We start from the raw sequence: 16,844 nt of genomic DNA, 5'->3' as shown, positions 1-16,844 counted from the left end.
TGGTTAAGAGCGGTGGACTTGTAATCTGGTGAACTGGGTTCACTTCCCTGCTCCTCGACATGAAGCTGCTGGGTGGGTTGTTGGGCTAGTCACACTTCTCTGAAGTCTCTCAGCCTCACTCACCTCACAGAGTGTTTGTTGTGGGAGAGGAAGGGAAAGGAGATTGTTAGCCACTTTGAGACTCCTTAAGCAGAGAGAAAGGCGGGATATCAAGTCCAAACTCCTCCTCCTCCTCCTCCTCCTCCTCCTCTTCTTCTTCCAAATACTACACATCTCTGCCAATTACTGTTGGGAGCTCAGCAGGAGCTCAGCGTGGCAGCAGAACAAGTCCAGTGTTCCTGCCAAGCTCCTCACTGCCTGTCAGGGACTGGCTGGATGCTGCGGAGTGGTGGAAGCTGCCTGACCAAAAGCCCCCCCCCCCGAGAAAGCACAGAGGGGAGGGGATTTGGATCCTGGCTTTTGGTGGTGGGAAACTGGCCACATCCCAGAGAAGGGGAGGAGCTGGAGTGGGGAGAAGCAGCTCCACCACAGAGCCAACCTGACAGCTTCTCTGCTGACACCCTGAAAGCTCCCACTCCCAGAACAAGGCATCTATTGCATGTTACCCAGCAGAGAGCAGGCAGAAACAGAGATGGTCCCTTGGGGCTCTCCGTAGACAGAGGGAGGGACCTGACATGGATGGATAGGGAGTGAAGTCAATCCAGGCAACTGCTTCATCTAGACCAGCAGTTTTCAACCTGTGGGTCCCCAGATGTTGTTGGACTACAACTCCCATCATCCCTAGCTATCAAGGCCAGAGCTCAGGGATGATGGGAGTTGTATAGTCCAACAACATCTGGGGACCCACAGGTTGAGAACCACTGATCTACACAGAAGCAACCCTTAGGAGTCTCTGTGTGTTCTCTGTCCTGCTTCCTTAATCAAGAAACTAACTGAAAGTTAGACTGTGTTTCACTGTCTTTCTCAGATCTGCAAACAACCTGTTCTCCTTGACGGCTCCCTGACAAAGCCTTGCCACTTTCCTTCCCAGCAAGCAGCAGCAGCAGCTCATGGTGTTTGGGAGCCAGAAAACCATATAGCCCCGCTGTGCCACCCCACTGACCTTTATTGCTTCCTCGTGGAATTTGCAAATATAAACTAAGCAATCCCTCAGCGTTTTGGTGCCTGCTGCAGAAAATCCAAATGGAAGGCCCTTCTACTAACTCCTGCAACCCACTGGAACATTCTCTTGCACGAGCCCCACTCCAAACCATCTACCTGGTTAGCTCAGCTGGTTAGAGTATAGTGCTGATAGCGCCAAGGTTGCAAGTTTGATCCCTGTATGGGACAGCTGCATATCCTTGCATTGAAGGGGGTTGGATGGCCCTCAGGGTCTCTTATAACTCTACAATTCCATGATTCTATATTTCTTGCTCAGACACATATGCCCCATTCATTTTATTAGGACTTACACAAGAGAATATGAAGCAGAGTGTGCCTATCAGTCCAATGAGGTGTGACCTCTGATGGCACTTCAAATCTCGTACCTGAGGCAGCTACTTCACCTTGCTGTGTCCTCAGGCCCTTTCTGCTGGTCATGTGAGACCACACCTGAGGGCTTCCATTTTAGGATAGCATGTCTCCAGCAAGGAGATTTCTGACTAAACATCAGGAAGAACTTTCTGACAGTAAGAACTGTTCGACCATGGAACAGACTCCCTTGGGAGGTTGTAGTCTCTCCTTCCTTGGATATTTTTAAGCAGAGGTTGGATGGTCATCTGTCCTGGATGCTTCAGTTGAGATTCCTGCATTACAGGGGGTTGGACTAGATGACCCTTGGAGTCCCTTCCAACTATGATTCTGTGGAACGGTTGTTGCATCTACGCCATACATCTATTTCTTGTGTTTCTGTGTCAGGATGTGTGAAACATTGATCACGAATCAGAGACGCCTGTCTTTAAAGGACATTAGGATATTAATCCAACTTATAAATAGCTGCAGTCTTACAGACGTATTTAACTGATCATCATTTCTAAAATACAATTTCAAGGTTGACAAAATATGCTCCGATAAAAACTGCATGCTGCTCAATGTAGCTCCTGTTCATTTAAAAGCCATAGTTTTTTTCCTCAGTAAAAAAAAAAAAAGATGCCCTGAGCAACATTTCTGCATTTAGCACCATTTGTCTCCTTTTTTTTTCATAGTTCTAATGCATGACATCTTGTCCCTGAGGAAAAGAAGTTTGTTTTTAGAAGCTTGAAGTAATCCACCCCTTATATACACTCAATTTACAAAAATTAATAAGATTTCTTGAAGGCTTTACAGTCCATTTTTGACATTCTTAATGAATGAGGAATAACATGAAAATTGAATGTAGCAGTGTGCAGCAAGGTAACGCTCATTGAAACAGAATTCTGAAAATTTGTATTTTTTGTGGCGAATGACTAGGAATCTCCATAGAAGAATAGCAGTCTGTGATGCTGTGCTCCTTCCCAATTAACCTAATTAAGACTTCATAGCGTAACCACCTCCTGAAACAGATTTACATGTAGATAGAAAAGAGGGTTGGGTACAGACTTTCCCCAAGACCCCAAGACGGAGTACAACAATTACAACACAGTATTAGAAAAGGTAGGGACGCGGGTGGTGCTGTGGGTTAAACCACAGAGCCTAGGATTTGCCGATCAGAAGGTCAGCGGTTTGAATCCCCGTGACGGGGTGAGCTCCCGTTGCTCGGTCCCAGCTCCTGCCAACCTGGCAGTTCGAAAGCATGTCAAAGTGCAAGTAGATAAATAGGTACCGCTCCAGCGGGAAGGTAAACAGTGTTTCCGTGTGCTGCTCTGGTTCGCCAGAAGCAGCTTAGTCACGCTGGCCATATGACCCGGAAGCTGTGCACCGGCTCCCTCAGCCAATAAAGTGAGATGAGTGCCACAACCCCAGAGTCAGTCACGACTGGACCTAATGGTCAGGGGTCCCTTTTACCTTTATTAGAAAAGGTATAAAACAACTAAAACTCACAGAAAGAAAGTAGGTCTCAAAAATAAATATCTCAAGTGCCAAAAGCCAGGGGAAAGAGGTGTTCCTTCAGTATTAGCTTGATATTGGCAGTTTGATTTTCAGTCACTTTGCTGCTTCTTTGATTAACTTAACCTGGTACCATCTTTGTGGCCTTTTTAGTGTCAGATGAAGAAGTCTTTGATCACCCAGGCCTTTAGTGCTAGATTTACGTATAACCTAAACAAGCTATAGCTTAGGGCCCCTCTCTCTTGGGCCCCCCCAAAAAAAATTAAAGGAAAAAAACACCTGGATGTAAATTTCCAAAATATAAGATAAAAAACAAATAAAATAAAACCTACATACAGCAACAGTGTTTTGTGTTGTGTAGGCTCCCATGATGTAAGTAATGAGCCCCGTCTGCTAGGCTGCTCCCTAAAATATCACTGGTTTGCTCATTTCTATATATAGGGTGCCTACATAAAATATGTATTTTATGATAAAATACATATTGTGTTATGTGCAAATGTCTTTAGATACCTATTAGGTCCATAAATTACCACATAGCATATATTCAACACAAAAAACAGAGACAATTTGTTGTTGACAAAGGACAGCTGGACATATAAAGGACCCCATTACCTTCAGTAGCTTAGGGTCTCATCAAACCTAAATCTGGCCCTGTAAATAACTTATGTTCTGGTCCTCTTTTTTTTATAAAAAAAATGTTTTTAAATGTTTCATTGTGATTTTAGTTTCGATTAGCTTTTACCGTTACATATTGCATTTTTAATCCCCCCCCACTTGTTTCATGAGCCACCCAGAAAAATTGCATTATGAGTCGCTGAGTGAATTTAGTTGATTAGTAATAAATAAAATGATCTGAGTTATTTGACCCTGCAACTCCCGGCATTCTGGATTCACCAGATCACCCACTAAAGTTACCCCTTTTTCTGTGTGTCTGCACCCCTAAGTAGAGTGATCTGTTTAGGTTCCACTGAAGGATGTTAAGAGATAAAGTTCTGAATAAATACCCTTAGGATAGCACTGTCTGTTACCTAGAAATGCCTACAAGTGTTGTTTTTTTGCCACCAGAAGGATTGATCATGTACCAGGAGCTGCTCAGAACTGGGTGGCTTTACAAGCAAGTAACAGACTTTAGTAAGTGCTGAGAGAATCTCTTACATTCTGTTCCCCAGATCCGCTGCAGAGCAGAAATAGCTATGGAGAAATGCATGCTGCTTCAAGGATATCTCCCTAATTGAAAATGTATTTCAAACTATATATTGCTGGCGTCAGGCTGGGGTTAGAAGAGAGGGAGAATTATCAACCACACGCTTCCCTTGAATAGGAAGGGAGGTGGGGGAAGCAGACGGCTCGGGGTGATTGTGCAGAGGAAGCAAAAGCAGCATAATGAGAACCCATACAGAGCGCAGACGTTTACATTAAATACCATGTCTTAATAAAATAACATTTAATTAGCAAATGCCATATTGGTGCATGCCTTAACCTTTAAATCCTGCAGCTGTTTAGGAGCTTGTAAGAGATATAAGACCTGCCATTAGCTGAATGATGGGCTCCAGGAGAAAAGTGTGGCTTATTGCCCCCTCTCAAAATGAGAATGATAAATTATGGCGGTAGCACCGAACAAGACTGCACCCAAAGCGAGCTCAGAAATGCTTTGCCTTCGCTAAACTGCAGTAATGCAAGCTCAATTTTTGTTCTGCTGGTACCTGCCAGCACACCTTCCAAGATCAAAACAGGTCCTGATCTTTCTGAGAAACCTCTTCTTATGCCTTCAAACATCTTGATAGACTTGAGAAGGAATGTCAAGCAGGAACGGGGAGTCTGTGAAATGCAACCCCCTTCCCCCCCCCATGTTGATGGGAAACAATTCCCATCATCTTTCACGGGCCATTTATTTATTTATTTCCCCTTATTTATATCCAGCCTTTACTCCCAAGGAGAGCAGAGAGCAGTTGGCGGCATGGCACAACCAATAAAAAATAGTGTCAACAACATTCCAACAACTTTAGGGCTTCATACAATTATTAGAAATAATAATCGCCTTCCGCACACACACTGTTGGAATCTGGGGAAAAAGTGCAGCTTATGTTCAGCCTGATACGGTATATATATATTTAAAACTAACAACAACAACAACAACAACAACAACAACAACAACAACAACAACAACAACATATTTATACCCCACCCATCTGGCTGGGTTTCCCTAGCCACTCTGGGTGGCTTCCCTTAAAATACAATAACCTATTAAAAGCTTCCCTAAACAGGGCTGCCTTCAGATGTCTTCTAAAAGTCTGGTAGTTGTTTTTCTCTTTGACATCTGGTGGGAGGGCATTCCACAGGGAAGGCGCCACTACTGAGAAGGCCCTCTGCCTGGTTCCCTGTAACTTGGCTTCTCGCAGCGAGGGAACCACCAGAAGGCCCTCGGTGCTGGACCTCAGTGTCCGGGTAGAACGATGGGGATGGAGATGCTCCTTCAGGTATACTGGACCGAGGCCATTTAGGGCTTTAAAGGTCAGCACCAACACTTTGAATTGTGCTCAGAAACATACTAGGAGCCAATGTAGGTCTTTCAAGACCGGTGTTATGTGGTCTCGGCGGCCGCTCTACAAAGTAGACACCTGTGGCAGAGACCCAGCTGGGAAAGACTGTCAGAAGAAGAATGCATTCAATTGTTTCCGGAAAGCGCCTCTTGTATGTTGACAGGAAACGTATTCCACAGAACGAGGGCAGCCACACTGAAAACCCTGCTCTGAGTTACTGAGGAATGGGGTTTCTGATATCTTTGGATATACAGTGGTACCTTGGGTTACATATGCTTCAGGTTACAGACTCCACTAACCCAGAAAAAGTACCTCAGGTTAAGAACTTTGCTTCAGGATGAGAACAGAAATCGCGCGGTGGCAGCAGGACGCCCCATTAGCTAAAGTGGTACCTCAAGTTAAGAACAGTTTTAGGTTAAGAACAGACCTCCAGAACGAATTAAGTTCTTAACCGAGGTACCACTATACCAGTGTCTTACTGGATATATAGCAAATAAAGCAGTCTGTTAGTGCCAATACCTTGAACATAACTTGGTAGGAAATGAGGAGTCAGTGCATGTTGGTGGTAGTTGACTTCCAAAAGCAACATGGCCACCACTGCAGCCTCTGGAGCAACCTCAAGGGTAGCCACAAAGAGAGGGCACTGCATTGAGCCAACCTTGAGGTTACTAATGCAGTGATAACTCAATGGCTGTCTGGTCAGGTGGGTTCTACATCCCCCATGCCATCTGCTACTGATGCTGCTGGCCAATCAACAGAAAAAGCATTACACCGGGGATGGAGAAGGTTGTCCCTCAGACTGATAAAGGTTCTCCATCCCTGGCTTATCAGGGCACACAATGATAGGAAGATTTGACACGGCTGCAAATCTGACAGAATAGGAGCCAGCTCCTAGGTCCCTTTGGCCCCCTGAATAAAATATTTGAGGGGGCTGCCCCTCCCCCCCCAATCAATGGGCATTGTCATTCAAATGGTTTGTGTGAACTGCATCTTGTGATCAGTTATGCAGGATGGGGCTTAAACGCCCCCCATATTTTATTCTAGTTTCTGACAGTGTCAATGGAAGGCAATGTAGAATCTGCTGCTATTCTACACCTTGCCTGAATTGTCTTGTCTCCCGTTCTGTTGAAATCACTCAAGGCAAGTTTTCACTGTTCACTAGTATCTGACATTAAGAAACATGTATGTGTATGTAAACTCTATGAAGGGTTCTGGAGAAGAGGTTCAAAAATGAAACTACTTTGAGCTAACAACCCTTGTTGCTCCCCCCCTTTTTTTTTTTGCTGCTGGCAGAAATTTATTTTTAATTACATGGGTGAAGTGGGAGGATGAAGAGACATTAGCAAATAACGAGATATTCTCTTTCATTTTAAACCCACTTTGCAGATCCGCAATTTTGCCGTCACCTGCTATGTGTTTGCCTTGATAAGGTGCCTGGTCTCTGTTATAGAAGGCGATGTTCTGTTACCTTTCTCATTTAAAGGGAATAATTTGCTTAGCACAGAGTCGTCGTAAGCAGACTGTCACTGAATGACTTTTATCTGGAGTTTATATTAGAGTGTGAATGGTAAAGCCATAGATCTTAAAACAAACTGTGTTCTAAATCTGCCTGAGTGTTTTAGCCTTGGAACAGAAGCCAAAAGGAATTTGGATTTAACTCTTCACAAAAGCCATGCGGTTGAATTATTGAATTATTGATTTTGTCCTATTTTCCCCTGCCCTCATCTTTGCACTTCCTCCCTTAACTTTGGAATTCTCAGGAAATATTGTCACAAGGTATCTTAAGGCTGGGTTGGGGAACCTGTGGCTCCCAGATATCTCCTATCTTTCTTGACCATTGGCCATGCTAGCTGTGGCTGATGATAATCAGAATGTAGAATTAAACCCATAGTTTAAATAATTCCTAACAGGATCTGAGGCTCCAATACTTTGGCCACCTCATGAGAAGAGAAGACTACATGGAAAAGACCCTGATGTTGTGAAAGATGGAGGGCACAAGGAGAAGGGGACGACAGAGGACGAGATGGTTGGACAGTGTTCTCAAAGCTACCAGCATGAGTTTGACCAAACTGCGGGAGGCAGTGGAAGACAGGAGTGCCTGGCATTCTCTGGTCCATGGGGTCACGAAGAGTCGGACACGACTAAACGACTAAACAACAACAGAGCTTTTTCTACCGAGACCACCAGCCCAGACTCAGTTCACGGTGGGAAAATGACCCATTGCAACTGAAGGCCGCATGGAAGGTATTTACAAATTATCCAACCTAGGAAGAAAAAGATAGCAATTGCATTGTTCATTTCAGCATTATCAGTATCTGTGCAGAACCTAAGGAACTGAGCTACACTTACTTTAACATCAACATCAAAAATAAGGTAAGGAGTCTTGTTGAATCTCATATAGATGGAGATAATCCCTTAAGGTCGTATATGGGACTTCTTAGTTTAGAAAAAAGGCAAGCGAGATGTGACACTACAGACGTTTATAGAATTATGTGTGGCATAGAGAAAATGGAATTTTTTCCTCCGTCCCTCATAAACTTGTGGTTCTTTGCACAGCTGAACTGTGGAATTCACTCTCAAGGGTAGCAATGGTGGCCAATAACTTGGACGGCTTTAAAAGAGGATTAGGCAAATTTATGCCTACTAGCCATGATGACCATGTTCCATCTCCACTTTAAGAGGCATTATGTTTCTGAATACCAGGTGTTGGGAATCACAGGTGGGCAGCATTGGGACCATCTCCAGGGGGCCCTGGGTGTGTGGGTACCCACAAAAGTTTCACTGTGGGTGCCCAGCCTCCACCCACCACTGCCCGCTGCCTTACCTCCCTTCAGTGGGACTTACACTCAGGCAACTGTGCACTGCGCTGTGGCCCAAGACCTCAATACAATCCACACTTAAATGGAAGCAAATTAACTGGATGTAGCATAATATTAATGTTTTATGTTTTATTATGATTTTATATGTGTTGGAAGCCACCCAGAGTGGCTGGGGCAACCTAGCCAAATGGGCGGGGTATTATTATTATTATTATTATTATTATTATTATTAGGAATGAGGAATGGGTTGAATATGCTTCATGATTAGGAGGACTTTGCTTCTGGTTTATTTCATGGCATTCTCAGTCTAATATTTGTTAGGGGATCTGATGCCACATTTAAATATTTATTTTGACTTGTCTCGTTGGTATGTGGCATGGCATGTATTCCCCCCCCTTCCTACAAGAGAAGGTGCTTTTAGAAAACTCAAAGAATTATCTACACTTTAGAGAGCTTCATGTATATTCATTAAGCCAATACTAGTGCTGGATTCTCTTAAGCCTGCATTAAGAATTTATGGTTTCATCTTTTATGCTCCTAAAACAAGAAATGTTCAAAACGAGTGGGAGATATATTTTTGAGCATCTATTGTAAGTTTTTACCGCAGCAGAGTGTTAAAGTTCTAACAACAAAAGGAAATTTCAGAAATTTCAGAAATACTCAACAGTATGGGGTCTGGCAACAGACCCCCAGAAACTTACCTGAGGCTTTTGTTGCAGAAACATTTAGTCTGATTTTGGAAAACAAGAATAATGAATGCTGAAACAATGCTGCGTTGATCTTACTTTCAAGTGCTCGTAAACACGGGATACAGCCCGACTTTTAGACATAAAAACATGACAAAGATTCCTCCAGAAGAACAGTGAGCGACGGCATCTGGTGGATTTCAAAACCCATGTTATTCTTGAAAGGATATGGAATCAGCCGTGTTGTTTCAAAGAGATGCCCATGTGTCTCTTTATTAAAATATGTAAGGCGCTTCTGAACCAATTTGTAGAGCAGGCTCATGGTGGAGCAAAGCGAAGACAATTTTCCTAACCTTCTATACACCTAGGAGCCAGCTCTAAATTCATCTATTTGCTCTTGACTGTATAGTGCACTGATTCACTCCTGCTGCAGCATATGGGCAAATTACCATTTGGCATTTGAAGACATTTTGATGGACTTCTCGGAGCTGGATGATTGAAACAAATGGAGGCAAATGGTGATACTTCCAATGATTTAGTGGCACAAAGCAAGCCAATAAAAGTAATTCTCTTGCGAAGGAGGATATTGTGCCATCCCAGCAACACAAGACAGCTCAGTGTGAATATGGGTGATAATGTAGATTACAGACTGGAGCAAGTGGAGCCCAGTAGATAAAGATTGGGCTTGTACTTGTGAAAAAGACCTGGACCCTCTTCTTCATTTGTTAAATGCCCACAGGGGGAAGGGGCATTGTCCTGGCTAGCTCCACCCCATAGGTCGAGAAACATGCCTTGTCTAGGCCTCTAGGTGACACTTGATCAGTGTCCGGTCAAAGGAGGTCTACTGTAAACAGATTTGTGTGTCAAAGCCCCAAGCCACCCCCATGAGAATAAAGACACAAGGACACAGACTTTTAGGTTAATGTTAATGGGCAAAATTTAGGCCACAACTTTATTGGTTACAGAATTTGAGTGGTATTGGCTTAGGCATTGCCATCAACAAACTATATCTGACTCCTGCCTGCCTTGCAGGGGGTCTGGTAAGGGTAAACCACCAGTAGGGGGAGCCCCGCCAATGTGGATCAACTCGAGCATCCCTTGGGTTCCCGCTGGGGTTGTGGCACGGCCCTAGCAACACCCCGGACTTTGGACGAGATCGACACCCCCGGATTCCTTTAACAGAATAACCCTAAGCTTGGAGGGGCAGGTGATGGCCGCACCTCTCCTCCCCCCCCCCCCACAACGCTATTCCAATGCCTAACTGCCAAACCTTACAAAGTTGTGATGATTACTATGAGGTAGGCGAAAACCAAGTGGCCAGTGCCAATTTGCCAAGGGGAAAAAGTCCTACCAGGCCCCTCAATGGCGACCAACTGAAGTCCATAGCAAGGCCAATGACGCAACCTGAACAAAGGGCAGAAGGGTGGGAGATCCACAGTGCGAGGATGAAAAGGGGCAGTGCAGCGTCATGCTGAGGATTAAATTGCCCCGGACACCCCCCTCAAGCCGCCTGATTGGCTGCTTGGCTAACTGGCATGGTGGGCCTCCCCAGTGTAAGGCAGGACACAGTCCCACTCCCCACGCTGAGGGGGGAGGCTTGGTGGCTCACCCACAACGCGTCCCCACAAAGAGGTGGAGACGATTTATGCATGCAAGACTCACTCCACAATGACAGAGACCCAGGGACAAGAATCCATCCCTGTGCAGCCCCACTTCAGATCCACACCAGCCATGCATGAGCATGGCCAACACACACACATATTGGAGTCTACGGAGTCTGGGCTAGCCTGAATATTCTAGGGAGCCCTGTTGCATGGTTAATGTACAATGTCTGAAGAGGACTGTGCACTTGACTGTGCACATCTTCCATAAGTTGACTGGGCAATTTACTAAATCTCACCTTCGTTTCCCCCCTCTGCAAAACAGGAATAATAATGGGAATAATGCTTCCTAGGATCCATTGTGAAATCAAATAATACATACGAGAAAGGATTTTGCAAGCTGAAAGTGCTACTCAAAACTATAAATAACAGTGGTGCGGTAATGTAGTGGTAATGTAGCAATAATCCAAGACTATTATGATTACTTCCAAATGCTTTTTAATGTTTAGCTTCTAAGCATAAAGCTTTAAGCACAATGGCATGTATTCCTTTACCAGAATAGCTGTTTTTCTTTCTGTCTTAACAGCGCCGATATTTAACAGAGTCTGTGAATTTCAAATGCGCTTACCAGCGGCGCCAACTATTTTATGTTTACTCTTATATTATGGGAGCTTAATTGGAAATTTGCTCATCAAGCTATGGAGAGTTTAATTAAACTCAATGAAGAAATTACCAAGTCATAAAAGGAGCTGTGTTAAAAATGTGCTATTTTGGTTCCGAAGTCAAAAGAATTTTTGTGCTCCCTGATGGTCCTATTTTCAGAACAATAAAGCCCACCTCTAGATGATGCTAATTTAATTATTGGCAGTGTCTTCTCATTCCCATCACATGGCTGCCTCGTGCTCTAAACCCTGTGGCTGGCTGCCGCCTTGCAAAGCAGAGTTGAAGAGAGGATGATTTGCAGAGGAGAAAGAGGGGGGAAGAGATGCTTAAAAGGATGCTAAGCTTTAATCCAACCTAGTTTGAATTCAATAGTGTTTGTAGGCAACTTCCTCACCACTAACTGTGGTGTTGTTTTTCCTTGCATTCCTTTATTCATCCATATTGAACTTTAAAAAAACAAAACAAACCTCAACACAGGTATTTATGTCTTGATGATATGTACATAAAATAATGTGCATTGTTTTACTTTTGACTGCATTCCATTTCCACTCACTTTGCTTTAGCTACATATCCTTTCCTCTGCCAATAAGTTGAGGCTTACCATTCTCTGTCTAAAGTTGTGTTGTTGGCAGAAGTGGCTCTCTGGGTGGGGCAGAGTGGGTACGTTAACTTCCCTGTTTGACTATTAATAGGTGGGCAGAATCATCCTAACCGCCTCTTACACCAGGCTGTGGGGGTTTGGAATGAGTGGAGGTGTTTTTATCATATGTAGTGGAATTGTAGTGTAATTAAAAAATTCAGGGAAATGATATATAATGAATCGCAAAAAATGTTTAAAATAACCTTTGTTAAAAAAACCAGAAGCTTTTTTTATTACGAATTATAGGTACCAAGATCACAAAAGAGCAGAGGAAATGATTTATGTATGCTTCAATGGCTGCTCGGATGCTGCTTGCCCAGAGATGGAAGGAAGAGACAACCCTGATCAAAGAAGAATGGCAAATCAAGTTGATGAGCTATGCCGAAATGACAATATTAACTGGGAAGCTCAGGAACCAAGAAGACAAGGAATTTAATGAAGGAAATGTTCATAATGTATGCACAAAACCATTGCAAACAGCTTAAAAGATTAGCAGGATTCTAAATACACTTGCAATGTAACAGAAAGTACAGATAACTTAGGAAGATGACAAATTGGAGAAGTATTGATATGCAGTTGAAAACAGAATTAAGAGGACCAATGGATGGGATGGGGGGAAGTCAGGAGATTCAGAGCAATCTCGATATGTGGAATTTGTATGATCTTTTGATGTAGGTTTATTCTTTCTCTCTCTTTTATTTTTCTTTTTGAAAATCAAATTATATATATATATATATTTGCTTTCGTAGATTTTCACGGGTACAGGAATGCAGGTTTTGGTGTCTTCGGGTGTCTTCCCGTGTAAGAGTTGGGGTGTCTAGGCGACGTTTCGACGAGGTCTCACTCGTCATCTTCAGGCTGGTGCTTTCGGCTTCTTGTTACTGGAACAGAGCAGGATCTCAGTGTTTGAGTTCCTATAAATACTGTTGAGGGGGTGTGGTGTATAGCCTCCAACGTTCTGGGCAGAGAGGAAGTTCCCAGGTTAGTGTGCCTTTTCTTCTTTTGTTCCTTAATTACTTGAGGGATATCTTGAGTGATTTCTTGAGTGATATTCTGAGTACCACTTAGGAGGGCATATGGAATGAGTGGAGGTGTCCCTCTGCTCAGTTCTCTGGGCTGCTGCAAGTATTGGTGGCCCAGAAGCACAGACAGACACCTGCTGATCTGCACTTTGCTCTTGATCTCTTCTTTTTTTTAAGAATTCTCTTCTCAGAACAATTGCTGCTTTGCCTGATGCTCCTTCCTACGTCAGCAGCTGAACATCAAGAGAATTCCGCCCACATGGGTTGCTGTGACAACACGAGACTGGGCGGCACTTGCACGGTTGCTAACGATGTCATCCCAGCATCCTATGTGGGCAGAAGTGGTTAAATGTTCATGTACCAGTGTGGGAGAAGCAGCAACTGTACTGGCGAGGCAATGTTGAAAAGAGGTTGCAGAGTTGAGATCTTGAGACGTATAGGGGAGAGAGAGATCTCTCTCTCTGGTATACAGAAACATCTGGACACATTTCTCTTGCTTTAGGGCATGCCAGCCATAGGTGTTTGCCAAGTTAGCAAAGAGTTGCATGTCGAGGTCCCCAGGGCCACCCCAATAACTCACACATCACACAGAATTTTTTGTTTAAGATTTTTGGCATAATTTTGGCCACAGCTTTATTAAAATACAAATTTGTGAGTAGTTGTGTAGGCATTGGTTGCGACTATCTGCCCCCACTATGGGGGACAGACTGACATTCCGCACGATGTGAAAGTCAGAAAAGGGGAATACACTTGGGGCTAGCGACGGAGCAGGGAACCTGCCCTCAGCCCTCCCCAAATGCAACCAGGAGCTCTTGCAGTGGCCCGAGCCCCCTTGACAGGGTGGACAAGCAATAGTTAGCTCCCGATTCCTTTAACGGAATCCCTCGCAGCAGCAACATTAGAGGGGCAGGCACAGCCAATCCATGCCCCTCAACCAACCAAACCATAAACCAATGCCTAACCGCAACCTTACAAGTTGTGACGATTTGCTATGCAGCAGGCAAAAACCAAATGGCCCCAGCCAATCAGCCAGATGGACAAAATTCCTACCAGGCCCCCGCTCCAAAGCAAACGACCCCATGACAGGCATAGCAAGGTCAAAGCGAACAACCCTATTCTAGGGAGGGGGGGACGGGCAATCCGATGCACGGGCGAAAAGAGGAAGCCCTAGCCTCGTGCAAGGAGTTTTAGTATTTCTGGCTGTCAATCAATAAATGGCAACATTAACTTCTTCCCAACAACAAGAGAAGCCCCAATCGCATCAGTGGCCAACAAACAATTAGCCCCCCCCCAACTTTGGAGTGTCCTGGCGGCCCCCACCGCAACACGTGCTCTCCATGAAGGAGAACATGCTTTGTCTCTCTGACACTTTCTTATGTACGTTGAAAGCCGAGTTCAGCACATGTCTTATCACATATGCACGCTGCAGCATTTCATGTGTAGATGAGTCACAATGGCAGACATTACAAGGTGTTTCTCTACTATTTTGAGTGACTGCTTGTAGACATACTCTCTTAAAGCACATATCCAGTGTCTTTCCATTACTTCACAAGCAGAAAAGCGTCCCGTAAAATATAATTAATTGGAAGGAAACAATATATTTTTAAAAGACTTGCACAGTGCATCCAAATGGCTCTAGTCTTCTCACTGTTTGCTGCAGCTTTTTATATGCTACCCATATATCTACGAGCTCATTTCACTTCATTTAAATCAATTAGAAATCCCCACAGCACTGCAATTAGCGAAATATACTTAACAGAATCAATTGATAATCATTTTGAACATCTCATAATATCGCAGCTAGGAAAAAAAAACACTCAAGTGCAAACTCTAATTGCCATCAACAACAAAAATAAAGTGATCCTCAGAACTTGAAGAGCAATGCACATGCATAATAAGTTGGTGTGTTTAATTCGCGAATAATTATCCAGTCCAAAAGGAAACAATGGAAGAACTTTGTAGGTTGTCTGGGTTCATTTGCTCCAGTTGAGAGGGCAGGCTGGTGAGGCCCCCAGAGTTTAGAGGCCAGAGTTTCCCTGCCCTTGCATGAAGTCTTGGGTTTGCAATTTTGGGAGAGGGGAGACTGCCTGCTGGGGAGCGGGAGGGCTGGCGAGGCCCCTAGATTTAGAGGCCCTAGGCTTCAGCCTACTTAGCCTATACATAAATCCAGCATTGGATGTCCCTATTTTCACCAGAGAAATGTTGGAGGGTATGGAATAGGACACCCCAGGGGTTTTTTTTCAGCCTCAGTTCCAGCACCTCTCGGGTGGGTGCCATTGCCATTCTAAGAGAACAAAGGAGTTGTTCCTGGTGAGTACGGGCACCTCTCTTTCTAGAAAAATATTGTACTGGACATCCCTATTTTCATTAGAGAAATGTAGAAGGGTATGTAACCCTCAGCCTAGCCTATGTCACCGGTTGTGAGAATATAATGACTGTGCTTTGGGTGGGGTGAAGGACCATTGTCAGGGAACTGCCATCGGTTCAGGAGGGAGAGAGGAAAAGCCGAATGGATTACAGAGAGCCTCCAAGGAGGAGAGTAACCACCTCTCCAGTGGAGAGGAGCTGCAGGGCTTGGAGGAGGCGAGGCGGTGCCAGGACACCTTGCCTGGGCAAAGTGGGGAGGAGAGGGGTCCTCCGTTACCCACACCCTCCTTGCGCAGTAAGCCTCCGCACAGAGAGGGGAGGCGCAGACTGGGCATCAAGAAATTACTTTGCTGGGGAAAGTTTAAGGACCGCCCACTCACAGATTCTGCTAGTATATGAGCCAGCCATGGGAGAGTGGCACTCTGGACGGATAAAGTTTATTTTTGCAGCTAAAGCAAGGCATTACAGCCGAGCAGGCAGGTATTTGCCTGCTTGCTCTCGAGCAACCACTGGAACCTTTACAACCATGTATGGTGCATTGAGCTCCTAGGAAGAAAGGCAAGATATAAATTTAGTAAATCAATAAAGTATAACTGAAATCATATTCTCCTCATAATTCCTGAATTATGCAATATGGTTTTCAAAACATGGGTTGATTGTTATATATAAAAAAGTGAGTTGTGATTTACCAGAATTGCAGTTACCTTTTGGCAGTTATTTTAGCTTCCAAAGATATCCTGCTTAAAAGTCTGGGTAGTATCCTCTGACAAGCAAACTATTAAAACATCAGTACAAATTAATTAGCTTTTGATGCAGAGTCTTACCGGCTTTCCCCTGCCTGCAGAATCTTTTTGTAAAAATCTTTCCTCTGAGACGGAGTATGTTTTTCTATATAGGCTTAATTGCAAATTAGCTTTCATTCATTACAGTTCCAAGTTCAGAAGGAGACATTACTTGTCCAAGCACAAGGCCCTTCACATTATCCCACAGTAATGGTCTTTCAGAAAGAACCACCAGGTTTTGTGTGAGACGGGGGAAAATAAATGTGCTGGCATCTAACTAGGGAATGAGTTTTCAAATTACTTCAGTTCTTGCTTAGCTGGCACGCTACGTTCCTTTTTTCCAATTATGTCATGAATATGAGCTGAAATGCTAGGTATTCAGTGATAGGTGAGTTTTGTTTGGGGGTCTAAATGAATGGTGATGTCATCTAAAAGACTTGCCCTAATCTTCGATTATGTGTCTCTGAAAACTCAACCCTTAGGCAATTCCTACAAATATGAAGTTATTGCCTAAAAGATAGTTTTATGTACTTATCTGATAAGAAGGATAATAGGCTCAGTTTACCCATTGTGTGCAATGCATTACATTCCTCACTGAATAATCTAGTGTGCTCACCAAAGGTCTTGGACTACAGTTCCCATCAGTCCCACTGAGCATGGTCAATAGCCCAAGGATGATAGGAGTTGCAGTCTAAAACATGTAGAGGAGACCACATTGCCT

Source organism: Podarcis liolepis (assembly GCF_965112155.1).
Source record: "Podarcis liolepis genome assembly, chromosome: 3".
NCBI classification, from domain to species: domain Eukaryota; kingdom Metazoa; phylum Chordata; class Lepidosauria; order Squamata; family Lacertidae; genus Podarcis; species Podarcis liolepis.
Note: the sequence above shows the minus strand (reverse complement) of the source record.